The 27,370-nt window shown below is 34.7% G+C and overlaps 2 long non-coding RNA genes across 2 annotated transcripts in view; one reads left to right on the plus strand and one right to left on the minus strand.

Annotated features, from left to right (window-relative positions):
• Positions 1 to 27,370, minus strand: part of LOC141370681 (uncharacterized) — a 136,317-nt gene that overhangs the window by 65,992 nt on the left and 42,955 nt on the right. Inside the window, exon 3 of the long non-coding RNA XR_012374938.1 lies at positions 3,155 to 3,307. This is a non-coding gene — a long non-coding RNA (uncharacterized lncRNA). The remainder of the gene's footprint in view (positions 1 to 3,154; positions 3,308 to 27,370) is intronic.
• Positions 1 to 27,370, plus strand: part of LOC141370682 (uncharacterized) — a 38,134-nt gene that overhangs the window by 4,797 nt on the left and 5,967 nt on the right. Inside the window, exon 2 of the long non-coding RNA XR_012374939.1 lies at positions 26,907 to 27,046. This is a non-coding gene — a long non-coding RNA (uncharacterized lncRNA). The remainder of the gene's footprint in view (positions 1 to 26,906; positions 27,047 to 27,370) is intronic.

Below are 27,370 nucleotides of genomic sequence, written 5' to 3' on the forward strand. Positions count from 1 at the left end.
TATTCAAAAATTTAACTTTTCTCGGTACAAAGAAACAAGAAGCTGAACTAATGTAAAAAAAAAAAAAGATATATAGGTGCTTTGGGGACAGTAAATTCACCTGATATTGGAGCCCATGACACAAAATATCACTCCATCAAAAAAATATGCTACTGTGTCTGTGCAAAACAAAGTACTATACTCTCAGGGATAGAAACCCAGTTTGAAAATCATGGGTGATGCGGGCTAGAGCTAAGGATTGCTGCAGTAGCAAACAACCCTAATATCTGAGAGGCATAAAACAACAAAGATTTACTTCTTGTTTATGCTCCGTCTGTCATGGATCTTTGCTTATTGCAATCATTCAGGGACTCAGGATGATGGAGGAGCTGCTGTTGCACTGGGATTTTGGCCTCAATGTCAGACAAAAGGGGAAGGCTCTAAGAGTTCTTGCTGTTGCAAGTAAATACCAAATCCTGGCTTCAGCAATTAAATACTTTGACTCATTGGCCAAAGCGAGGTACCTAGCTATTTCCAAACATGAGACAGGAGTGCAATCCTATTATGAGTCTGAAAGGTGGTGAGATGGAGGAAAATGGGAATAGTTGGCTAACAGCAATTTTGACTACCACAAGTCACCATATTCTCTTCTGAGAACTGCTCCTAAAGCCTAGGGCTTGAACATCAGTGAACCATTTAGCTGTCTGCTAAAGACACTTTATGACTCAGGGAAATCTATACGTGAAAAATGCTGTGCATGAGCTGTTTAAATATCAACACTGTCTACTTCAAACAGATGGCAGAAATGTAAAATCTGCTGAAATGGAAGGAAGAAACTTTAATTATTGAAAGATGTTGTGCATATTATTGACATAGAAACTTGTCCTATTGACTAAATTTTTTTTTTACTAGATAATGACTCATTTTCTGACCAGTGCAGCTTCACTAGTTTTTCTGTAGACAAAATTCATCATCCCAAACTGGCTTTTGATTAGTTTAATTAGAATTTCTGCATCACTGTCACTAAACAAGAGAAACTTAAGGAATGGAAAGAGGTCAAAGATTTGCCTTAACACTCAGTTATTCAGCACAGAACAATATAAAATTTGTTCAGATAGTGGAAGATAACTGATTTTTTAGAACGTAATTTCTTTCCTAAAAAAATACATCTTTCCTCTAAAATTTAAATAGACTCCATTTAAAATTTTGTGATATTCTTTATCTTTTGAAGCAATACTTTCTTCTTCACTCTTTTAAAATAATGCTATTGCTTTTATAATTTTGTTTAGTTTTATTTTATGATTATCAAGACACTACCTTTTCACTATAAATGAGGAGTCAGTATAACAACTGTCTATTTTTGTCTTATTAATGCGTATATCTGAATCTGTTCAGTTCTTTAAAAGAAACTAATGTCAGTAAAAAATTGGAAAGTTTTCATTTGAATTTCCCTGGTGGCTAATTATGATGAACATTTTTTCATGTGTCTGTTAGCCATTTGTATGTCTTCTTTGGAGAACTGTCTGTTCATGTCTTCTGCCCATTTTTTCACTTGATTATTTGTTTTTTGGGTGTTGAGTTTGAGAAGTTCTTTATAGATCTTGGATACCAGCCCTTTATCTGTACATACCCAATTTTTACATCAACACAGATGGGACTGGAGGAGATTATGCTAAGTGAAATAAGTCAAGCAGAGAAAGTCAATTATCATATGGTTTCACTTGTTTGTGGAACATAAGGAATAGCAGGGAGGACATTAGGAGAAGGAAGGGAAAAATGAAGGGGGGGAAGTCAGAGGGGGAGACGAACCATGAGAGACTATGGACTCTGAGAAACAAACTGAGGGTTCTAGAGGGGAGGGGGTGGGGGGATGGGTTAGCCTGGTGATGGGTATTAAGGAGGGAACGTTCTGCATGGAGCACTGGGTGTTATACGAAAACAATGAATCGTGGATCACCACATCAAAAACTAATGATGTAATTTATGGTGACCAACATAACGTAATAAAATAAAATTTTTTAAAAAATCGGAAAGTTTTCACACTGTGCTTACAAAGGAATAATTTTAAAATGTTTATCTAGTTTAAGAGGAGCTTCAGTTTCTACATTCTAAGAATTCACATGCCTAATGTATGAAATATATATACAAGTGATTTTAAAGGGTCATTAATTTGAATAACCTCTTTCATTGTTTTATTAATTGCATAGCATTATTTGGCTTCAGTTATTTAAAGGAAAACTAAAAAGGTAGAAAGGTGACTAAGATATAATGTTAGTAATTATGAGTTCAAACAGATTATTGATGAACTTGAAACTATGCCATAGGGCTAATGGACAATTTAGGGTTATGTTTTCTTCATGCTGATCAAGGCCTAATATACATTCCATTTAATACTGAAAGTGAGTTCAGTTTTATATGGATCAGATTATTAAATAATCCTTATAGAAACCAAGAGAACAAACCATATGAGGATTTTAGTCATAATCCCATATTTCATATTAGTGATAACAGTTTCTACAGTGCATTCAAATTCACCAAGAAATACATTGAGGAGATTCCAGAATTTACTAAGTCACCTGGCAGCCCTGCCAGCTTCTCCTTATTGCTGAGTCTCAGACTTGATGTATTATGTTTCAGATTTCTGTTATGGGACCATACTACTTTTAGTATCAAAATCTCTACCAGTCAGCTATTGCTGCATTTAATAAAACAAAACAAAACCTCAAAATATTATATCACAATTTTGAGATTCACAAATTCAAGTAAAGGAAACTGGGTGTAGCTTATTTCTGCTCCTTCATGAATATTAAAAATTTAAAATACACAAAATAATTTTTAATAGGGTAAAGGATAAGTGGAAGTAAAATGTTCCAGTGTCTTTGCTGAGAAGTGATAAAAGTACCAATTTCTATATTAAATAGCAGTGAATCAGGGATATGACATGGAATCTCTATCATAATCATTAAACATTGTTAAAGGTTGTTAAAACATCAGGATAGTAGAAAAAAACTAAAGTCTATGGTTACTTAAGGCAAAAAAGTAATAAAGGATGTAAAATGGAATATAAATCAGATGGGTCAAACAGCAAAAATATAACAGGATGTTACATTTAAACAAAATATACCACTAACTACAATAAGTGCAATTGAACCAAATATACTTGACCCTTGGGCACCTGGGTGGCTCAGATGGTTAAGCATCTGCCTTCGGCTCAGGTCATGATCCCAGGGTCCTGTGATCAAGTCCAGCATCAGGCTCTCTGATTGGAAGGAGGCCTGCTTCTTCCTCTCCCTCTGCTGCTCCCCCTGCTTGTGTTCTTTCACTCTCTCTGTCAAATAAATAAATAAAATCTTTTAATAAAAAAAACAAATATACTTGACCCTTGAACAACATGGGTTTGAACTGCATGGGTCTATTTATATATGGATTTTTTTACAGTACTGTAAATATATTTTCTCTTCCTTATGATTTTAATAACACTTTTTTTTCTGTAGCTTACTTTATTGAATGAATACAATATATAACACATATAACATACAAAATGTGTGTTATATGTATTAATTATTTGTAGTAAGACTTCTGGTCAATAGTCTATTTGTAGTTAAATTTTTGGGAAGTCAACTGTTATATGCAGATTTTCAACTGTGCAGGGGTTAGTGCCTCTAATCCTCATGTTGTTCAAAGGTCAACTGTATTTCAAATGAAAGAAATATCAGATTAAAAAAATCAATCATATGCTGCTTACAGTAGGTGCATCTTAAATACAAAAATACATAAATATTGAAAGTAAGCTTTTAATGCATGCAAATTCAACCAAAAGGAAGATGATATAGTTGATGTAGGAAAGACATTGTGTTCGAAGCTGATGACCAAGAAAGAATTCTTGAGACGTCTTTGATGCAAAAGGTGGTTTTATTAAAGCCCAGGGACAGGACCCGTGGGCAGAAGAAGCTGCACTGGGGTCATGAGGAGTGGCCCATTATATACTCTCAAGTTAGAAGGGGGTTAGGGATAGCATAAGTCTCTAAGGAGTTTTGGAAGCAAGGTGTCTAGGACCTTGAGGGGGCTAGCTATTGTTAAGAAAAGGTCATTTATTACTGTCTAATAAAACCTTAGTCATGAGACACTTCAGATGTATATTGGTGGGTCATATGGTTGGGGGATGACTGCCAACATGTATCTTGGGGGGGTAGAAATAAAGGAAATTCTCAGGGAATTTTTATATGTTAAAATAGACTTACAGGATCCTGGGTGTCGGGCTAAGATTGACTTTTGCCCTTAGCAAAGTATTAACATCAAAGCAGCTGAGTTTCTAGAGGAATATCAACTCTGCCTGTTTCATGGACTTGTCAGTGGGCTATAGGTAGTAAGGAAATTTAATTTTTCTTTTGCCTTTGTTTCCCACATCATAGTTACATTAATATCAGATATAGGCTTTAAACAACAATAAAAAAATAGTAATAAAGAGGGGTATGCAGTAATGGTGAAAGGGTCTTAAAATTTCATGTGCTAATAACAGTCTTAAATGTATAATGGAGACAAATTAACATAATTCACAAGGAGAAAGAGACAAAACAACAATCATACTGGAAAAATTAGCACTTTTTATTTTTGGAATTGAGGGAGCCAACACAAAAAAAAATTATTAAGAATATGAAAGATTTGAGAAACAAAATTAATCATGTTAACCTCACTGACATATAGAACATTATACCAAACAATTTCAGAATGCATACTCCTTTCAGGAGCACTGGAATATTTACCATAATTGACCAAATGCTGGGCTAGATTATACCCCTCAACAGATGTTAAATTATGCATAGCGTATTGTTTTACCAAAATGGTATTAAGCTTGAACTCAGAAATAAAATATAACTAGAAAATACCCAAAAGGTTGTGATTAAATTATTTACTTCAAAATAAAAAGCTATGGTCAACAAGGAAATCATAACGGAAAATAAAAAGTATTTTGAAAAGAATGATCATTAGATGGAACACATTAAAACAGAAGGGTCAGCACTGATACAGCATTAAAGGCAATTGTACAGACTTTACTGACTACACAAGAATGAAGAGAACTGAAAATCAGATCTAATTATGTCAAATACTGAGAAAAACAAAAATTAAACACTATGAAATAGAAGGGAGGCAATAATAAATACAAAAGCCAAATTTATGAAATGCCAAAGAAATGTCCAACAGAGAAAATTAACAATACCAAAAGTTTGGGGGGGTTTCGGTTATACCAGAGTAAAAACTGACACAAGATAAAATAGAAAATTTGAAAAATGTTTAACTACTTCTGTCCTGCCTCACCTCCACGTGGTTGACCTTTTCATAGGCTCCCAAGTATATACAACTCAGAAGTACAAGTTTGAGGAAGTTAACATTCCATTTGACAACCCTTAACCAATGTTGCATAAGAGCAAATGAAGGAACATTTCTTATTTCCAGGACTAAGGCAGACAATTCTGAGGTGCATTCTTCACACCCACTTATCAGGTTCCAGGAAACCATACCTCAGGGTATTTAACAGCTTAATTATGCAAATCTGCATTGACTTTCCTTTTCCTCTTAATTCCCTCACTCCTGTTTTATGGGATACTAATTAAATTACCTTCATCTAAGGCTCTGTCTCAGGATCTGCTGTTTTTGTGTTTTTGTTTTTTTTTTTTTCCAGCACAGGGAAAGACAGTCCCATATAGTTTCAAGTAATTTGGATCTGTAATTAAAAACCTCTCACAACAAACTCCAGGCCATATGGTTTCATAAGTGAAGCTACTAATCATATACAAAATCTCCCACAGAATAGGAAAAGAGGGAAAACTTCCAAACTCATTATATAAAGTGAGCATAACCTTGACATCAAAACCTGACAAGGAGATTAAAAGAAAATTGGGCCAGTCTGTCTCACAAATATAGATAATGAAAAATTCTAAACAAAATATTAGCCCTGAATCCAATAATACATAAATGAGGACAATGGATCATACCCTTTGTAATATAAATGTAGTTAAGAATTTGAAGACCAATATCATTCACCATGTTAACAGAATGAAGGAGAAAAATCATACAATGAATGCAATACATGCAAAATAATTATTTGAAAAATCCAATATGCTTTCATGCTTAGCTTGCTATAAATTGAATGAAAATTCTATAATTTTACAAAGGTATCATATTATGTCCACATATCCTAGAGCACATACCAACAATAATGATGAAATGTTGAAAACTTTTCCTATAAATTTGGAAATAAGAATGCCTGCTCTCATCAAAACAGACTCATTAATAAGAGGAAAAATTAAAATCATGTGCAAACTGATAGAATGTAATGAGAACACAGGATTATTTCTGTAACAATCCTGCCAAGATAAATAATCTAATCTAATCTGAGGATACATCAGACAAACACCAACAGAGGGATCTTTTACAAAGGAAATACCTTGTAATCTTCGAATATATCAAAGTCAAAGTGATGTGGGAAAAAAAGGCAGAAGAAAAACTATTAAATTTCCTTACTACTTACAGCCCATTGACAAGTCCTTGAAACAGGCAGAGTGATATCCCTCTAGGGACTCAACTGTCTGGATGTTAATACTTTGCTAAGGGCAAAAGTCAATCTTAGCCTGACCCCCAGGATTCTGTAGGTCTACTTTAACATATAAAAATTCCTTTGGAACTTCCTTTATCTCTACCCCCCAAGATACATGTTGGCAATCATCCCCCAAACATATGACCCACCAATATACATCTGAAGGGTCTCATGACTAAGGTTTTATTAGACAGTAATAAATGACCTTTTCTTAACAATAGTTAGCCCCCTCAAGGTCCTGGAAACCTTGTTTCCAAAACTCCTTAGAGACTTATGCTATCCCTAACCCCCTTCTAACTTGAGAGTATATAATGGGCCACTCCTCATGACCCCAGTGCAGCTCTTTCTGCTCACGGGTCTTGTCCCTGTGCTTTAATAAAACCACCTTTTTGCACCAAAGATGTCTCAAGAATTTTTTCTTGGCCATCGGCTCCGGAACTCACCAACATTCTAAAACTACATCATTTGGTGACCGTGAAGGAAACCCTCTCACTCTAGAGAGCTTTCTTCCTGTTCTCACCTTCACTTAATAAACTATCACTTCACCCTTTTTTGTCTGCGAGATTCATTCTTCAACTCCATGGGACAAGAACGCCGCCACCCTGCAACAAAAGGAGTCAAGGAAAGATTGAAGAATAAAGAGACAAAGATTAAAGAGATGTGACAACTAAAATCAATTTGTGATTCTGAACTGGAATTTTCACTATAAAAGGCATTGTGACATTTGGTGAAAACTGAATGGGATGATTTTTAGGTCGTGGTGATATATCAGTATTAATTTCCTGCTTCTGATGGTTGTAATATGGTTATTTATGAGAATGTCCTTGTTTACAAGAAAATATTCCAGCCTGATAGGGCTTCAGCTCTGCAATTTATTTTCAAATGGTTAAGAGGGAAGAAAACTCCTTTGTACTGCTTGTGCAACTTTTCTGTACGTTTGAGATAATTTTTTAAAATCCTAGAATTTATAGGGGAAACCTACATTGATAAGGTCATTTTACCTTTTTAATCATTTAAATAACTTATTGATTTCAAATTTGGCTTTTTTTTAAAGGAATCATAGTTTACATAGATGATCCTTTCCAGAGTCACAACTGGGTGAAATCAGTCAGTGTTTCAGTATCAGCTCTTTTTCAGGCATAAATGAAAGGATGGGTGTTTACTTTTTAATTGTACTCTCAATCCTATTACTAAGCATGAATATATATTTTTGGTCTTTGCTTGATCTAAAATTCATTACATTTATTAAATATACACATAAATCTGTATTGGTGTAATATATAACTTGATATGATGCAAGAGAAAAATATAAACAGTACGTGAAAGACTATACTGTCTATTCAAAAACTCTGTTTCTGAAGATGGATGCTTTTTAATGACTATTGATGTGGGAACCAAAAGCAAAAGAAAAAAATAAATTTCCTTACTACTTCCAGTCCATTGACAAGTCCTTGAAACAGGTAGAGTCACCTTCTTCTGGGAGTTCAGCTGCCTCAGTGTGGACACTTTGCTAAGGGCAAAAGGCAGTCGTGGCTTAACATTGTCCTAACACCCCAGGATCCTGTGAGTCTACTTTAAACATACGGATATTCCTTTGGAAACTTCCTTTGTCTCTACCCCCGCCCCCCCACATATATGTTGGCAGTCATCTCCCAGTCACATGGCCCACTGATATACATTTGAAGGGTCTCATGACTGAGGTTTTACTAAATCGTAATACATGACCTTTTCCTAACAATGGCTAGCTCCTTCAAGGTCCTGGAAACCCTGTTTCCTAAATACCTTGGAGGCTTGTCCTGCCTCTAACCCCCTCCCAACTTGAAAGTATATGATCAGTCACCCATCACAACCCCATGTAACTTTTTCTGCCCACAGTTCCTGTCCTCTCCCCATGCTTTAATAAAAGCACCTTTTGCACAAAAGAGGTCTCAAGAATTCTTTCTTGACCATTTGTTCTGAACCCCAACATTTCCACATCAATTATGTTTGTGGGTTTTTTTAAAAAAAGATTTCATTTATGTATTTGAGAGAGAGAAAGAGAGCACAGGCAGGGGGAGCACAGAGGGATAGTAAGAAGCCAACTCCCCACTGAGCAGGGACCCCAGTGTGGGGCCTCAATCCCCGGACCCTGAGATCATGACCTGAGCTGAAGGCAGTTAACTGACTGAGCCACCCAGGTACCCCCTGTTTATGGGTTTTAAAGAGCTGCCTTTGATATAATTTATGGTTTGAAGGGTGGATTTTATTTTACATTTTTTATTGCTAAAATTGAGTAGAAAAGTGAGTGAACTACACTGTATATTACTAAAATATTTTGGCTTTTTTCTGATAAGAAAGGTATTTATACATATCAGACTTACAGACCATTAATTTTCACAAAGCGATCTACTGTGAAATTTCCCCAAATTGTTTTCTAGCTATATATTTATCTTATTATAAAGAGTTTTGCCTGATAAATAAAATTGTGCATATACTACATATACTATATGAAATGGAAGCTAAGTTTTCACTGGAGTAATAATGCTATTAAGATTAAGAAACTTAGCTGAACTTTGAATGATCAGTAGGATCAGTATTGTCACTATTATGATTACTTCCACAAAATATCATTTCTCCTTCTAATATGCACTTTGTGTGAATGACATGGCTTATGATTATCTTGAAATTATTTTGGTAATCTTAGCAATCATTGCAAAAATTTCCCATTTAAATGAGAAATCATTTCCATTAACTCATTAAGGGTATCTTTATCAAATGCTTATTATTTTCCACACATGATACATTGAGGGTATTTAGGTTGAAATAAAGATGCTGTTAAGATATGAGTATGTTCTTTATCTAAAAATTTTGTTAGTTAACGTACAGTGCAATATTGGTTTCTGGAGTAGAATTCAGTAAGGTATGAGTATGTTCTTATGATCCTAAAAAATTCTTTCTCCCTTCAAAAGACCTGAAACAAAGTAATTTTAATTTTTAACTTAAAATAGTTAAATATCTATTGTCTAGCTACAGTTTTTCACTGCATGAGATAGTGTCGCATCAGATTCACAGAGTATAATAAAGTAGGGGAAACAACTTAAAATTAATGCAGTTTACATGTGATAATTCTCATAAGGGTGAAGCAAAGATAATTGGCTATCATCAGATAAGGGATAGATTATAAAGGAGATATAGGGCCTTGAATAAATTTGTGGGCCAGGGAACTAGGGTGACTTACTTGGGTTTTGTTTCTAAATCTATGGGAAGATTGTTGATGCTACTTTCTTCTCATCCTGTTCCATGACTTTCCTATAGTGTTTTATGTCCAAGTAGTAATACCTATTTATGGAAAGTGAATTTTCTCTTGTTTGATAACTGTTTTTTTTTGGTTATTGAAATTTAACTTAAAAGGCACATTTTAAGTAACAATAAAGGTGTTCAACAGATATAACAAAACAAGTAGTACATGGTCATGTCAAATATTAAGATGATGGCTCCAAAATTAATGAAACTTGAGTATGAGGGATTAAGATGTGGAAGTAATTATAACAATTAATTCAATTTCTTGATTAAGATAATCAAGACTAAGATTTGGTGGAAGAGTATCTAGGCAAAGAAGGAAGAACATTTCATTCTATGTGAGGGTCCATTAAGGCCAAGTACCTCATGTCAGGCACAGACAAGAAAGCAAGCCATTATGGCTGAAATGAAGGTACATAGCAGGGTGAAATATAAGATTAGACATAGAGTGGGGATTGGATTCTGTGCGACTATGTAGACCATGTGAAGAATTTTTGTATTTATAAGAGCAATGGGAAAACCATTAAGCATTTTCAATGGAGAGGTGACAGGTGTAGTTTTGTAATATGACATGATTGCATGCTTTAATGCGAGCAATTACTAAAAAGATACCAGAAAGAATGTAGTAAAAGGGATAATAATTTAAATGACACAATACTACCACTTCTTTGTATTTTAGAAACAAAACAGTTTCTTCTGATTAAATGCTCACTCTGGTTTTCTTTTTTGCTTCCTCTGCTTCTCTCCAGAGGGTTTCTGGGTTCAAGCATTCATATTGCTCTTTGAGTCCCCACTGGTCTCTGTGGCAGAATGGTTTTCCTCATAAGCTCCTGACCTAGTATCTACTGAAGTATAAATGGTTCTATTCTGCTGTAAACTTCTCATCCAAATCTGGCTATACTGCCCCAAACATTGTGGCTCCCTATTTTAATTCCAACATTCTTCAGATCCATAAATATTCTCTGCATTTCTGTTCCATCCCTCAACAATCCCCCCACCATTGCTATCTAGGAAATGAGAATGCATTCAGATGCTCTGTGGAACGTGTGTACCCCATGTGGGATCATTTGTGTCACCTACATTCTTCTCTATACCCACTGCCATCACTCTTATCTACAATTGTAGAATATAGCACAAGGAATTGAGTCACTAGTTCCAGTGTTCTCATGTTTCCTCTTACCCTTCTGGAAGTTTCTACTGTATCTCCAGAAATACCATCAAATCCATCCACCAGAACCACAAAATGTACACATATCTTTGAGTTTCCTCACATAAAGGACATAGTAAGGAAATTGGTGTTGGATCCTTTGCCTTCATCCTCTACTAAGGACAGGATTTTGCCGACACCACCCCGTTTCCATGATATTCTGACTTCTTTTTATCTCTTGCTTATAGTGAAACAAATATTGAAAAAATTCAAGGGCATTAGTCCTGGCTCAGAATTTGTTAATATGAGGTTAATGAATTTAGAGAAACCTTCCAACTTGACATTATTATATTACTAGGGAATTTTTTAGAAGTTTTTTCATTGGTCATAAAAGCAAAGCACTGACTTTTTTTTTTCTCTTTGCATTTCTACAAGTTTTAATTCTCTCTACTTATTCTGTTTCTACCCCATACATACCATGTATATGATATTACTTAACCAAACAGAAGTTGAATATAGGGACACTCAAAAATAAAACAACTTACTATATTTCAAAAGAGAGTTCATCATTACATAAGGAAGACAGGTACCTATTGTAGTGATCTAGAATGGAGAGGACTGGACTAAGTTGGTGGTGATAGAAATGGTAAAAAGTAAATGGATTTAAGAGACAATCTGTCCTGTCACCTATTTATGTAAATAAAATTTTATTGTAACACACTTACTCATTTATGTAGACTCCGTGGCTGCTTTGCATTACAACAGCAAAGTTTAGTTGTCATGACAGAGATCACATAATCAACAAAACCTAAAATATTTACTGAAAGCTTCTATTCCTTGTCATATAGATGAAGTGCCCATTGTTTACCTATAACCCTCAAGTCTTTTTCAACAGCGGAGCATCAGGTGACTGAAGTTCAATTCTTTAATGGTGATTTGGTAGCTCCATAATTTTCTAACAGATAAAGTAAGGTAAAGACAAGTTCTTTAACTTGTGAATCACCTTGGATTTTCGGTCAGAACTAATTTAACACAGTAATAATAAGTATAATGTCAAATTATGGTTAATGATATCTAATAATAAAAAGTTAAAAGAGGAGGAGGGAGAAAGGAGGAGAAGTAAATGTAGTTATTCCTCTCTCAAACACTTTAGTAGAGTATACAGGAAAAAGAGAATGCATTTATTGTTATTCAGGATTCTGTTTGTCTGTGAAGGGTGAGTGGATCTCCCTTTAGTTTTTAAGTGTTGGACCAAGCTAGTCTGGGCCACTCTTTCTGGAGGAATCAGATAGAAGTTCAATCCACAGTGTTCAGTTTGTGGGCAACAAAGGAAAAAAGATTGCCTTTTTTTTTTTTTTTTACAAAATTCTTGGTCTTGTTTGTACAACATGAAATTCAGACTAATTGGGTTTTGTAGGAGAAATAAATTTGGAATTTTTAGGAGAAATACACTTGACATTCAAATATAGCAGAATTCTGCTATTTTAAAATGGAATTGCCTATATTGTATCTATAATTTCAAAAATTCTCTTATGGTTTAAGTTTTACTTATGTTTACTTGGGGTTTTTTCCATTTCTTCTGTTTGTTTAAAAACTACTTTATGTACTTTGTTTAGGCAGTAGTTTGAAATAGCAATTAGGAAACCATGTTTTATATGCTTTGAAGTAAGTTTTTAAGGAAAATTCATAGAACTATAAAAATATTTGTCCTAAGAAGTCTCATTTTACTAAGAATTTAGAAACTAAATAGCCTGCGGAATGTAAGAAAACATGGACATTTCAAAAAGATAATTTAGTTCTTAAGAACGACATGAAATAAAGCTAAGCCATTTTGTAATCTCAATCCCAGAGTCAATTCCCTTTGAAAATCTCCGTAAGAGTCTTTGATATTTGATAGGAATCTCTAGATTTGGCCAAAGAAAATGCATTTTAGATTATGCAATTAAAAAAATACGATTGATTGCTTTGCTTTTTTTAATCAAAATAATAAAAATTTTAGCTAGTGTAGAGGGAAAATTATTTCAAAGGAAATAAACCATTTGTGGGTGAATTTTAAGTATGTTTTAAATTAACTGCTCAATGTTGAACATATTTCTCTTATTTTATTCTGTTTAAGATGTTTGCAATAATTTAAACATCCGTTCTTTGTTCTGAATAAATTTACACTAATTTACTCCCAAAATTATTTTTAGATATTCTTACTCTCATATAATCATGATCAACTTAATAGATCATGAATCAACTTAAATTAAATTGATTAATTTAAATGTAATATATTTTGAAGACATGAAATGATTTTAGGATTTTTTCACATGAAGTGACAATGTATACAAGTTTGCATAGTCCTATTTAAATTAAATATAAATATAAATTTATGTTGGCTAACATAACATAATAAAATAAATTTAAAAAAATAAAATGAAGGAAAAAATAAAAATAAATTAAATATAAATATAAATTTAGAATAAAGTTAAATTTATCAGGTTTCAACCAATTTTACAGCCCAAAATATGTTCTCTTTTGAAATTATTAATAAACCAAACAATTAGAGCTTTCATAAAATTTTGTGAAGTCCCTCTTTTCTTCTCAAGTGGCAATTCAAAGGTACAAACTTTGGGATTGACTTCTTAGATAAATCCTAAATTAATTCACCAAAGGAGTTATTTTAGGAATCATCAATACAACTATCTCTTCCAGTTTTAAGTTTTGTGATCCAAAATTCCAAATTAACATAGTGTTCCAATCAGAAATCTATACATTTTGGTTTCTGATATTAATATAGATGCCTTAGCATAACAAAGGTGATTAATTCTAGGCCCCTTTAAGAAGTTATGTGTTGCATAGTAGTGGATTTAAAAGAGCAAAATTTTTTGTTTAGTTTTCTTTCTTCTAATTAGGTTTATAAGATACATGATCTTATTCTCCACAGAATGAACCTAATAAAGTTGTTCTAGTAAAAGTTAAGATCTCAAGATTAGATGAATCCACAGGTTTAGAAAAGGCAACATAAAGGGATCCAAGTGGGTAGGAATTTGGCATGAGAGAAGCACTGTAAGAGATGACAGATATATGCTTCATGTAGATAGAGCAAAACAGCAAAAGGAAACCATCATCAGACAGTAGAAAGCAGATATGCATAGAATGTCTCAAAACCAGGAAGCCTGATACATACTCAGCAAGTGCTGGTTCTGTAGGCTATGCCAACCTCAAGAACAGAGCCCTCCAGGGATCTCGTTATGACCAAATTCAAATCATCAGTCTCTCAGTAATCAATAAACAATGCTAACAAGCTAGTACAAACACCTACAGCTCTCCTCAGACCCATGGTCACAAAGCAACACCATTAATCAATATGTTTCATATAGTGACCAGAAAGCAGTGTCATAAATGTGTATTTCTTATTTCAGCTGGAGAGCTAAGGCTAATCCCAGACTTCCTTAAATTCTCCCAACACAGTCAACCTGCCAGCTGATAGCCAAGGCCTCCTTACGACAAAAGGTTCAAAATTCTTAGTTTGTCAATAGTACTTGACTTATAACGTTATATAGTAAGAAATTATATAGATAATTAAGGCTATATACAGATTCCAAACATTTGTAATACCCAAATGTTTGGGTCTGGTATGGAACTAAAGAGACAGCTACACTGTCTAATACCAGCATAAACCTTTTCCTATTTTTGTAGTAACTATAATTTTCACCTCCCTAATTATAGAGCTTTCTCTACTTTATGTATACATCTACTGAATGGTTAAGAAAACAATCAATCTAGCATTAATTAAGTCTAAGACTTCTTCGGGCCAATTGTCCCCCATAAGGATAATATCCTGAGGGGGCTTTAATTCGATCTCCTGGTATATATTGCAAATTCAGGTATTAGAAAAGACTCACTGTATTCCACACAGCACACTTATGTTGGCTTTTATTTAAAGACAAATGAAAGAGATGGGGCACCTGACTGGCTCAATTGGTAAGCACGAGACTCTTGATCTCAAAGTCGTGAGTTCAAATCCCACATTGGGCATAGGGCTTACTTAAAAAAAAAATAAAGAGAGAATACAGGCAAGCATGGGTTTCCAAGAAACATCCTATGAGCAAGCTTCCCAGGACTCTTTATTCACACACCCTGACTTTGCTCTGTCTCCAGCTTAAACCACCAAGATCTGTGCAATCTTAGTTTAGGAGACCGCAAATAGAAAGTCCCAAGCATAGCTTTCACGCCTCTCTGGCTACATAATCTGCCAGGCTGACTTAACTTGTTAGGTTGGTTGCAAACCTTCAGTAAAGAAACTAAGCTTAGGGGATTTCTAGGAGAAGTTTAGAAATTTAAATAAATCATCATAAATCCCACTCCCCTTACTTTAGCAAAGAATCAAAGACCAAACATTCAGGAATCCCCCCAAATTAGTGTTTCCAATTCATCTGTAACTGAAATCTATCTCACATATTTATGATAATCAATACCAGTATTATCATGTTTACAATACATGTATTATAATAGTACAAATAGGTAGATAATAGGACATCAGAAATAGAGACCTCTTTTTTTTTAATGTTTTGTTTTTTGTTTTTTACATAGGCTCTAGTCTCAACATGGGGCTCGAACTCACGACCTTGAGATCAAGAGTTGTACACTCTACCAACTGACCCAGTCAGGCGCCCCTAGAGAACTTTTATGATAGATGACAAAAACCCAGCTTACAGAAATAAAGATGCTAAACAGTGGGGGGGAAATATTGCAAGGACTAAGTATGGGGGAAAAATATTACAAACCCCCAAGGTATTGGGTATGTGCTTTGGAGCAGGGAATAAGGGCAAACTACTCAATTAGGGGCTAGGGAAGAGAAGAACCAAGAGCAAAATTGACTCACAATCTTGACATTAAGTTCCTCACCCAAACTTCCTTAAATTATTCCCCATTCAGAGTCCGTTTTCCCAAAAGCCAGGAGTATGAACAATTTTATAGGTGGGTGTTAACACAAGAGATTTCATGATACCACAATAAGGTATAAAACATTCAAGTATATTTGTTGTAGTCAGAGATAATTAAACAGTTTGGAACCATCTGAAATATGGAAGTAGGAGGTCAGATAATCAGAGATACAAATGCAGAGAGCTGATTGGTGACAGAAGTGTTATTCCCAGGCCAAATGCACTTGCAAATACTCTTCTTCTCAAATAAACCCTTAAATTGTGCCCCCCACCCTGCAGGAATAGAGCTTGTTCAGGATAATTTTTCACATATATGAGCACAGAACAAGTGCATCTGAAAATAGGGATTTCCTAAAGAAAAAAACCCAGAAGGGTTAATTTCTCAATGCCCAATCTTAAGCCACGATCACTACTCAAATTAAGACACGACTTAGGAGGAGTTAAGTGTGAGGATGTGGAGAAAGAGGATGAAGATAGTCATCATACTCTCCAACATTTTCTACTTTGTAGCAGCAAGTTCCCTTTCCCATATGAAAAATGAGTTTTGAGGGATAAGCATTTCCTTCAACAGGCTCAATTCATCAGAACATAACAACAGTATTGCTAAATATGTCTTTGCAGAGAAAAAAACTTTTTTGAGAAATCTCCTTCAACATTAGATTTTTAAATTATATTTCTTACAATTTATTATTGAATTATCTCCAAGATCATTAAATGTATTTTCTCATCTAGAAAGTACAACTTATATAATTTTTGCATCATAGCAAATATTCCATATTTAAATTAATGTGTTGTATATATATATGAAAAATGAAAATCAATTATAAATTAAAATCAAGAAGAAAGAGGCATATTTTAAATAACTGGATAGACTTATTTTCAGTAACCTAACAGATTAGCAGTAAGCAATAGTCAGAATTATACCTTACTTTGTTGTTCTTCATGTTCTGCTTCTTTAGTAATGATCTATCCTAAAATTCTTCCCAGTTGCATTGGTTTCATCTGATCAAGTGATAGCATGTACACTATACATAATGAGCTAGCTTTCCTTCTCCCATCTTTCAACACAGATTACTAAAAACAGAATATATCTTAGATATGACTTATCAAGCCTAAACTATGTAATTTTATATATTTCGGCCCCCCAAATAGAGTGGTTAAATGAATTGCTTAGGGGTGCCTGGGTGGCTCAGTTGGTTGGGCATTTGTCTTCGGGTCAGGTCATGATCCCAGGATCCTGGAATGGAGTCCCATGTCCAGCTCTCTGCTTGGTGGGGAGTCTGCTTCTCCCTCTACCCCTCCCCCCTGCTTGTGCGTGCTCTCTCTCTCAAATAAATAGTCTTTTAAGAAAAAAAAAATGAATTGCTTAGGTTTTTTTGTTGTTTTTCTTCCTCTTTTTTTTTTGTTTTACCTAGGGAATTAGTCATAAAATCAGCAATAAAAGCCAATTCTTCTGAATCACAGTTTATCATACACTGATGCCTTGCAACATAAATAGTGAATTTCATTAAGGAAATATTCTATATAGGATGCAAAAAAAAGTTGTGACATCATAAAAATGGCCAAACACAAATTTTGCTATATGAATTTTTTAACTCTAGTATCTACTCCGCTTACCTACAAATCAAAGTTAAACACCATTTAAAATTAAAACATACTTCCATAAATAAGTGTACTATTGATTTGTTCTATTTTAGCTCTATATGTTTTCCATATTGTTTTATGTTACATAAACAATTATACATTGCTACTTTATATAATCAATTTATTGCAAAGACAGAATGCAATTTTTTTCAAAATTTGGATAATCACATTTTAAAAAAAGAATTGCATCTTTTATGGTATATTTAGCTCATTTTATCCCTTTAAGTCATCTAAGATTTGCTTCAGTGAAGCCATCTATGTTTTGTTTATATCTTATATTTTAAAGATAAAATTTTTGTTGCTAAAACTCTCTGAAAGATCTCTATGAATTTCTGTATTAAATTATAACTAAACTTTATTCTTGAATATTAATTTTTCTCAGGGTTAGAATTCCTTCTGCCTTCCATCAGGAAAAGATACAAATTACAAGAACATGATTTATGTTTAAAATGTATTAATTCATTTTTTATCATGTGAATTGTTCAAATGATAATACCAGTGACACCTTATAAGAAAAATTACTACGTTGTAGGTCTATAGAATTCCAGTAAGGAATATGTCTTTATGTGTGACCCCTAAGTTAACAATAATGTTTTATCCTAATGCATTTATTTGATACATTTTCATTTACTCTCATCTAAACAAGTTGCTAAAATTTGTTATTTCTGCTTTCAACAAAGCCTTTTTTTGGAAAATATGGATTAAATATATTATACTTGTAATATAAATTGATGTTATAAACATAATAGAAATAATTAATTTATGCTAAATTTTGTTTATGAATCATGCCACATGATTCATATATAGCATTTGTGTATGAAATAGGGAGATCAAAATGGGCCCAATCAAGAAGCAATTTGCATCTTAATCATGAATAAACTTAATTTTAATAAAATCATTAATAAACTTAATCATGAATCATGATAAACTGAATTCCGACATTAGATGTGAAATTGAGATCAATGACTGGCAAGCATCTTAATCCAGAATGACATGGTTATTAAGATTCTGAAGGACAACTGTGTAATTTACAATGTATTAGTAAAGAACTACCTTCAGTAAAGGTAGAAATGAGAAACAAAGCCAGATTATGATGCGGTAAATGCGGGTAATCACATCATTGTTTTTTTCTAATATAAGAAGCATTTACCAAAATTATTTAAGGTATTTTATCAGTTTAAGAACAGATTACTAGTTTGAAATAGGATGTTTGGAAATAATATGCACTGACAAGAAGGGAAAAATTTAAAAATCTTTAAAATGTTATCTCTAAATATTCAAAAGTTTTGTATCAGGCAAGTAAACAACTGAATCGCTATTTGACACTCTCATTGTTAATTCTGGATAGATTACTGGAATATTGAATTGATTTAGTTGTGGTTTTTATTCCTTTCCTTTTATTTCTTTTCTAAAGTAGGCTACATGCCCAGTATGGAGCCCAGCACAGGATTCCAGCTCACGACCCTGAAATCATAACCTGATCTGAGGTCAAGAGTCAGATGCTTAACCGACTAAGCCACCCAGGTGCCCCTGAATTAATTTAGTTTTTGTTATTAATAGAATAAGAAAGAGGCCAAAACATGTACGTTGAGGAGAGGCAAGGCCAAGTTATATACGTTTTGTCCATACTACTAAAGTTTAGAGACAAAAAATAGATCAAGTTTTCCTTCTAGGAATACAACAGCTACAGCTTTTTCCTCGAAACTACTCTTGCTGGATCACTGGAAAAAAGAGCAGAACCTAAAGCTTAAGACCTAAAATGATTCCCAAGTATTCAAGTAAATGGTTTATAGTGTCCGGCACAGCCCTACCCACATCTGATAGAATTCTCCTTATCCAAGAATGAGTAAGAAAAAAATATTGACCTAATGGTGAAGTCAAGGAATATGCCAATAGGATATGAACAAAGAATAAAACAAAAAACATTAGCATCAAATACAAAAAGCAAATAAATATGAATTTTGGAAAAGTATTACTGCATAAATCAAAGTAAATTTCTTCAAGAATATTTGTGTCAGGGGCGCCCGGGTGGCTCAGTTGGTTAAGAGACTGCCTTTGACTCAGGTCATGATCCTGGAGTCCCGGGATCGAGTCCCACATCGGGCTCCCTGCTCGGCAGGGAGTCTGCTTCTCCCTCTGACCCTCTTCCCTCTCGTGCTCTCTGTCTCATTCTCTCTCTCTTAAATAAATAAATAAAGTCTTTAAAAAAAAAAAAAAAGAATATTTGTGTCAGTGTTACTTTTAAAAATGGAAGCATTTAAGATGCCCCCAAATACAGAAATATTAAATAAACTGAGATGTCCCTACACTGAAATACAATAGAAACTTTAAAATTGATGGGGGAAATGACCACTAGTGATGTTTAAAAAGATAGTGTGTATAAAATATTCATTTAGTGTATATATAAACATATCTATTGAAAGATAAAACAAGATGATAATAGGTATTCTCCCAGGATAAAGCATTTGTGAGTTATTTTTGCATACTTTTCACAGACTTTCTGTATTTTTTTAAAAGATTTATTTATTTATTTATTTATTTATTTATTTATTTATTTGAGAGAGCACAAGCATGAGCAGGAGGGGCAGAGGAAGAGGGAGAGGGAGAATCTTAAGCAGAGTCCATGCTAAGCGCAGAGCCCGATGTAGGGCTCAATCTCATGACCCGGAGATCACAACCTGAGCTAAAATCAAGAGTTGGAAGCTTAACCGACTGTGCCACCCAGGCACCCCTGACTTTCTGTATTTTTAAACTTCCTTTACAGTAAATAAATTTTGCAGTCAAAAATAAATATTTTTTAAAAATATTTTAATGGAAATAGTGGAGCAAAAGAGCATAAAAAAGTAGCCCATTGTGGGAATAATAATTTACTATTAAAGGATAACAATACAGAAAGCTCCTTAACTCATTTCTACAAATAGGAAAGAAGAATATGAATATTACATTACTCAGCAAATTGAAGAACAAGAGTCCTAGGGCATAATCATAAAACAATATAAAACAATCTTTGTTTTTTTTTTCTTAAGACTGCTCCTGAAAACTCACTAAATGAGACCTTTCATTTCTGTACAGAATTAAATCTGGGCAGCCCCATTGCTATTCACTCTTTGTAACAAAGCCACCCTTATCATTTTACTGCTGAAACAGTCTCAGTCTATAATTAATGTACACAAACAGGTGTAATAAAACTTGCAATTTCAAAGTTAAAAATCTTCCATATCCTAGCCAGATCAGTTTCTCCTACCCCATCTGACAACTCCAGGGTTGGAGAGATATGGGGGAGAAGATGTAAATGATAGTGGGGTCTTTCTTAAATGAAGTTTTCTAATCTATTTGTTCCAGTGTAAAGGAAATATAAGATCTACTTGGACACTTACGACTCCCCCCCGCCCCCATCAGCTTTTGGTCCAAATAAGCTCTCTTAATTGGGCCCTTCTCTTTCTCATTTTCTCTCCTTTTCTAATAGTCCATGATAGACCCAGCCCTTTGACCAGTCATTAGTGGGATTCCTTTTCCAAACCACCCCAGACCACTACTTTACTGTCACAAACTCTTATTTTTCCTAGGAAGGAAATAGGACTTCATTTGTCCCCTAAACTTCTAAACTTCAGCAATCTATCAAATTCTCCAAGTAGTCTTATTTAAGTCTTTATCCTTATGTCTGAGGTAAGGGGGAAGCATGATCTCCTTGTAGCAAATTTACAACTTTACCTTGAAAATCCTTTCAACTTTGCTTTTATATCTTCAAGTGGCCAAGAAACCAAGGGCTGCAAACACAATTTTTTTAAAACTCTTGCATATCGTGATATGTGAACAAGTACTTCATTTTACTATTTCTGCCTAAACAAGGGGATGGAATGACTGGTCCTTTGACTTCAGTAGAAATTCCCTCCCCTGTCCCTCCCCAAAACACATCTTGTATATGGACCTGGTTTATGCCTACTACAGAATAGCTTGGCACCACCTGCATTTAGGGCTTCTTCTCATTGATCTATTTCCCAGTCAGTAGCCTCACACGGCAGTTCTCATAATTTACACAGTCATAAAGCTACAGTCTTATAACATATAACATTGTCTCAGCCTGTCCTGGGGTGAGGAACAGTCTCCCATGGCCTCCATTAAAATCATCACTGAAGGAGTCTAGAAATTCCAGCATCAAGGAAACAAAAACAATGGAAGCTTGTCTTCCTCCAGATGCTGTCAAGAGGAGATAGAAAGCATGACTCAGAAGTGTGGAGCACATAACACTACAGGATGGACTTTATCTCATGAGAGACAGGATATAGTTCTATTCAGTGAACAGTGGTTTTAAAGTGCCTCTCTGGAGGTATTCTTCATGACTGAGCCAACATCTGAGTTTTCTTAGGAGTTGGAAATGCCTGTGCTGTCTTTTCCTCCTTCTCTGCCTCATTTCCCTTCTCCTAAATTTTCTTCATTTGAATGACGTTCACCAATAAAACATTAGCATGAAAGTTTGCCTCAGGCCATGTTTTCTAGGTAGCTTAGGCTAATGCACCCTGAGAGAAAAGTAATTTACTGAAAAGAATTTAAGAGGTTTTTGTGAAAGGAACATGATTTGCAGATGGTCAAGAAATTACAAATGCCTATGACATCATGTAACAGCTATTTACATCCTATAGAAGTACTGTTTGAAAAACACTTCACTTAACTTTGGATCAATGTATTTCAAATCTAAAGTCTTATGATTCCTCACTTTTTAAGTAGATCTATTACATTCAGAGACACTGTAAATCCACTCATTCGACCTATGAAAATTCCAAGAGGTCATGATTCTGACTTTGAAAAGGAAGATATTAAGTGGCAATAAAATGAACAGCTTTTTGCTGAAGATGTGTGCAGCAAGAATCATCCACAATGACTTCCATTTATTATGACCTCATATCATGAGAGCACTGAGCCAGTAACAGCTCAATGTCAGGAAGATGAGCTGACCCAGAAGCAAAGCACCAACACTGGCATCCAAATTGTTTTGTACTGAAACATCATCTCAGCCTGCACCTGGCACATTGACTCTACTTGCTGACACTGAAACTGGAAACTGCCACTTGGCATTATCTATCAAAGTCTAGAAGGATAAAGGTTCAACATGCAATGCAATACAATCCCAGGGTCAGCCTGTAGTTATGAAGACAATTTTCAGAATTTTCATTGGTGCCGAAATGACAGTCCCTATATTCATGCAATAACCACACTCTGAGAACTTTATAGTAAATGCTAAAATAATTTCTCTGTATTAACATCAATTTAGTGAACTTAAAATCTGGGAGTAACATCTAACTACTAATTATACTTCAACTGGTATAAAAAGAAAGTCATAATTATAAATACGTCATAAACACAATAATACCCCGAATGTAGGGGCACCTGGGTGGCTCAGTTGGTTAACCCCCTTACTCTTGATTTTGGCTCAGGTCATGATCTCAGGATCCTCGAATTGAGCCAATCAGGCCCTTGGCTCAGTGGGGAGTCTGCTTGAGATTCTCTCCACCTCCCTCTGCCCCTCTCCCACACTTGCATGCGCGCTGTCTCTCAAATAAACAAATATTAAAAAAAAATACCCTAAATGTGTTGTTATATTTTGTCACTAAATAATCAAAATAATTGGTACAGTCACATAGGAAAATGTAATGTTTGTTTGGTGCTTCTTCTGCATGAGACCCTATTCTGAGTGCTTTATGTATTAAATTTCCTTTATTCTGCTGTGGCAGCCAGCGTTCAAGATGGTCGTCAATGATGCCCACATCCCTGGTATTCATACCTTTGTTCAGTGCCCTCCCACGTTGTACTGGTTTTATTTGGCCAGTAGCAGGCAGAGTAAATGATGGCATGCCATTTACGTGGCTAGATTATCCAAAGGCAAAGCTTCCATTCTGGGTGCTCTCTCTTTCTCTCTCTTATCACTCACTATGAGGTAAGTAAGCTTCAGTGTTGTGAGTGTCCCTATGGAAAGGCTATATGGAAAAGAACTAAGATCTCAGTCAACAGCCAGAGAGGCAGAGACTTGCCAACAATCATGTGAGTTCTACTGGAAGTGGTCCTCCCTCCCTGCTTGAGCCATGAGATGATTGTAACCCTGACTGTAACTTTTGGAGTGACCCTGAGCTAGGGAACCCAGCTAAGCTACTCCTGAATTCCTAACCCTTAGCAGCTGTGCAAGATCATATGTTTTTGTATTAAAGTTGCCAGATTTTAGAGTAATTTGTTATGCAATAATAGATCCACAACAATTCTGAAAGGTAGGTGCTATTATATCTTCACATCACTTGTTGAAAGGAGTTTTCTTTTTCCATTAAACTTGCTTAGCACCTTCATTACTTATCCACTGATAATATATGTATGTGTCTGTTTCTAGAGTCTCTATTCTCTTGCATTCATTTATCATTGCCAGTACCTTGCAGTCTTGATTACTATAAGTTTTAGTAAGTCTTAAATGTGTGGTAGAGCAAGTTCTCCAGCTCTGTTATTTTTTAAAGCTGTTTTGGCTATTCTAGGTTCTTAGCTTTTCCATAAAATCTTATAATTAGCCTATAAATTTGTATACACAAGCCTGATGGAATTTTTAGTGGAATTGCATTGAATCAATACATCAGTTTGGAAAGAATTAAGATCTTAATAATATTGAGACTTCTAATCCATGAGCTCCAAGTATCTCTCCATTTACTTAAGTCTTTTAAATTTCTCTCAGCATTGCTTTGTTGTTTCCCGTTCTTCTATTAGGTTTATTCTTTGTAATTTTTGTTTTTAGAACATATTCCTCACTAAGATATTCAGTGTTCATTACTGCTCTTACATTCTATGTCTTCCACTGCCTCCCTATATATCATATTGTTCACCATTATTTAAAAGTAACATTTTTTAAAAGATTTATTTATTTAAGAGGGAGAGAAAGAGTGTCAGTGTGCAAGCAAGCAGGGGAGGGGCAGAGGGAGAGGGAGACAAACTGAGCCTGGAGATCATGGCCCAAGCCAAAATCCAGAGTCATACGGTTAACAGACTGAGCCATCCAGGAGCACCTTAAAAGTAACAGTTTTAAGAGAAATCTATAATGTTCATAGTCACCAAGTATCACTAATGAAATATATAGCTCCTCATACTTTAATAAATAGAACTAGAGAGCCATAAAACTAAACCACACCACATAATCTCTTAAAAACCGATGTCTTAATTTTCTCTAACATTTTTTTAGGCTGTTTCTAAGAATACTTTTAATTATAATACATTTAAAAATATAATATATTCCAAAATTCTGTTTCTTTAAAAATATTGTGATGTGTTATTTAAGAATCATTTACTTACTCATCATGCATAAATTTAAAAATTGGAATGCTTTGCAGATCCGGATATTCCTGTTGGTCATTAATTAGGAGTTGTATAACTCATTTTTGTGGAAAGATATTTTAAAATACATTCTTCTACTAGATGAATGCTAAAGGACACAAAAAGAATGACAGTCAAGACTAAAATTAGGAGATGGCAAAATGGCCAGTAGTTACAAACCAATAACCATCACACTGATAGGCGGTAGCTAATTCAGAGGAGTGCGCAGCGATGCCACAGTCAGGATTGCTGAACCAGCAAGAGCATACAAGGAAATGAAACAGCTTCAAATATAAAGGTTCAATGATCAAAATCAATGTTTCTCTTTGATATGTGAAAGTCCTAATAACTACCTTCTGGAGGACATGTGAAAAGAGTTTACTTTGTGACCCTCTCTCCTAAATGCTTTTTTCTTTATGCTTATACTCAAAGTCTCCCAGGTTCTTCTTTCAAAATCCGTATGAACAGTCAACCCATAATACAAATAGGTCTTATGGATCCCAGGCATTTGTGTATTTTAACAAAGGTCCCCAAATTCCAGACACTAGCAAAAGGATATTACATTTGTTACTCCATTTTGTTTAACCCACACAGAACCCTGTATTAGGGACCTCACGTTCCAAAAGAGGGAAAATGAGAGTCAGAAAAGTAAATAAGGAAACCATCTAGCTAGTGTGCTTAAAACCACCATGCTTGACTGTGTTCTTTAGTCACTAGTGGTTCATGTAAAATCAACTAATGATCTCCATCACTGTCATTTCACAATCGGAAAAACAGAGTGCCATTGGGAGGCCTTGCAACATGAATGACAGAATTTCCACAGGAAGCAGACTATCAGGCCTGAATGGCAGAAGTCTCACAGGAAGTGGGCCACTATACCTATTCCATCATGTTCATGCTATGCTCATATTGCTTGCTCTTCCAACCCCGCCCTCTTGGCACCATGGGTGTTTAACTCCAGTATACCTAAGCGCAGAAGGGCAGGTACCCTCTCTTACCCCTCCCTGCCTTTGAGATTCTGTGGCAACTCTGTGAGAGTCTAGTTTGCTTTAGAATGGGGGAACCTATAATTTACTTTGGATTGTAAAACCTCTGCTCTGGATATTTGCTCCAGGAACAGATGCAAAAATGTCACAGTTGTACCATCAGGTTTTAAGGAGAGAATCTCAAATACATCACCAGCAGTATGCAAAAAGTGTGTATTGTTAGCAAAGAGATGGCTTTAATTGGTTTTACTCTGATTTAAAAAGAAGTCCATTTCTGTCCATCTTACCTCCTCAGTTTAACTTTTAATTTCACACTTTATTGCTTTTATTTTTGCTGTTCTTATCACTTTGACCGTTCTGTTATCTTTGTTATGCTTGGTTAGCAGCTATTTACTTTGGCAAGGCAATCTTTGCTTCAAGCAGCTATCCTTTCTGATTTAGTCAACATAGTCTACTTCACTTAATATTCCAATAAAGAGTAATATGGGGAACTAGAAAGAAAAGAACCCGTACATCAAAAATTAGCCCTTATAATTAACAACTATGATTTTGAACAGTTTAGGCCTCCTCAAACACTTTTAATGACAAAGTGTTTTCTTCATTAGATAACAGAATATATCAATGTATGACAGAATATTAGTCATTGATTAAGCAATAATCAATAAATACCTAAACTTAAAAAAGAAAAACTGTGTAGCCGATTACTTCTTCAATTTGTTGAAGTTTTGCTTTTATTAAATTTCCATGTGTTGTATTCCCCTGACCACATCATAAATTTTTTAGCAGGGGTTTCCAAATCACAAATATTACAATATAGAAATTTTAATTTTGTCTCAGCAATTTTTGTATAATGTGACATTCCCAGAGGTTGTCACCATAGAAATACATTATTCAATATTATGTGTTTTCAACTGAACTTCAAAGACAATAATTTCACTCTTCAGACAAAGAGAGACTTGCTCCCTCAAACAATATATTTTTCTTTTTCTTCTGGTGCATACACTCAGAGTTGTGAGGCCATATTTCCAAGTATCCTGAGAACCTGCCCCTGGGTTACAAATTAAGCCTGGCTTTGGTCATTTTGGAGATTCTCTGCTGAGAATAACAACTCACATTCCTCGAGTTTGCCCAGCAGTTCAAGGAAAAAGTAAGTTAAATGGGAAACATAAAAATAACTTGTCTTCTTCTCTGGTGTTTCTAAGAGCATTTAAAAGTTCTAGAAGTTGAAGAGGGATAAAATATTACTATATAAAAGTAACTTGAAATTCTGGAAATTGTTTCTATTTATGGAGAATAATGACAAAAAAAACAAACAAACTCCGTGCTCACTGTGTGCCATAGTATGTGCTGGGTGACCACATAAAGTGCTGAGGAATCAATTAGGAGAGAAAACAGTCTCTAGACTCAATGACATCACATCCTTGCAAATCCCTAAAGTAGTCTCACCAGAAGAACTCAGATATAAAAATTC

The sequence above is a fragment of the Callorhinus ursinus genome, unplaced genomic scaffold, assembly GCF_003265705.2.
Source record: "Callorhinus ursinus isolate GAN/ISIS: 27379988/994484 unplaced genomic scaffold, GSC_fseal_2.0 scaffold2, whole genome shotgun sequence".
NCBI classification, from domain to species: Eukaryota; Metazoa; Chordata; class Mammalia; order Carnivora; family Otariidae; genus Callorhinus; species Callorhinus ursinus.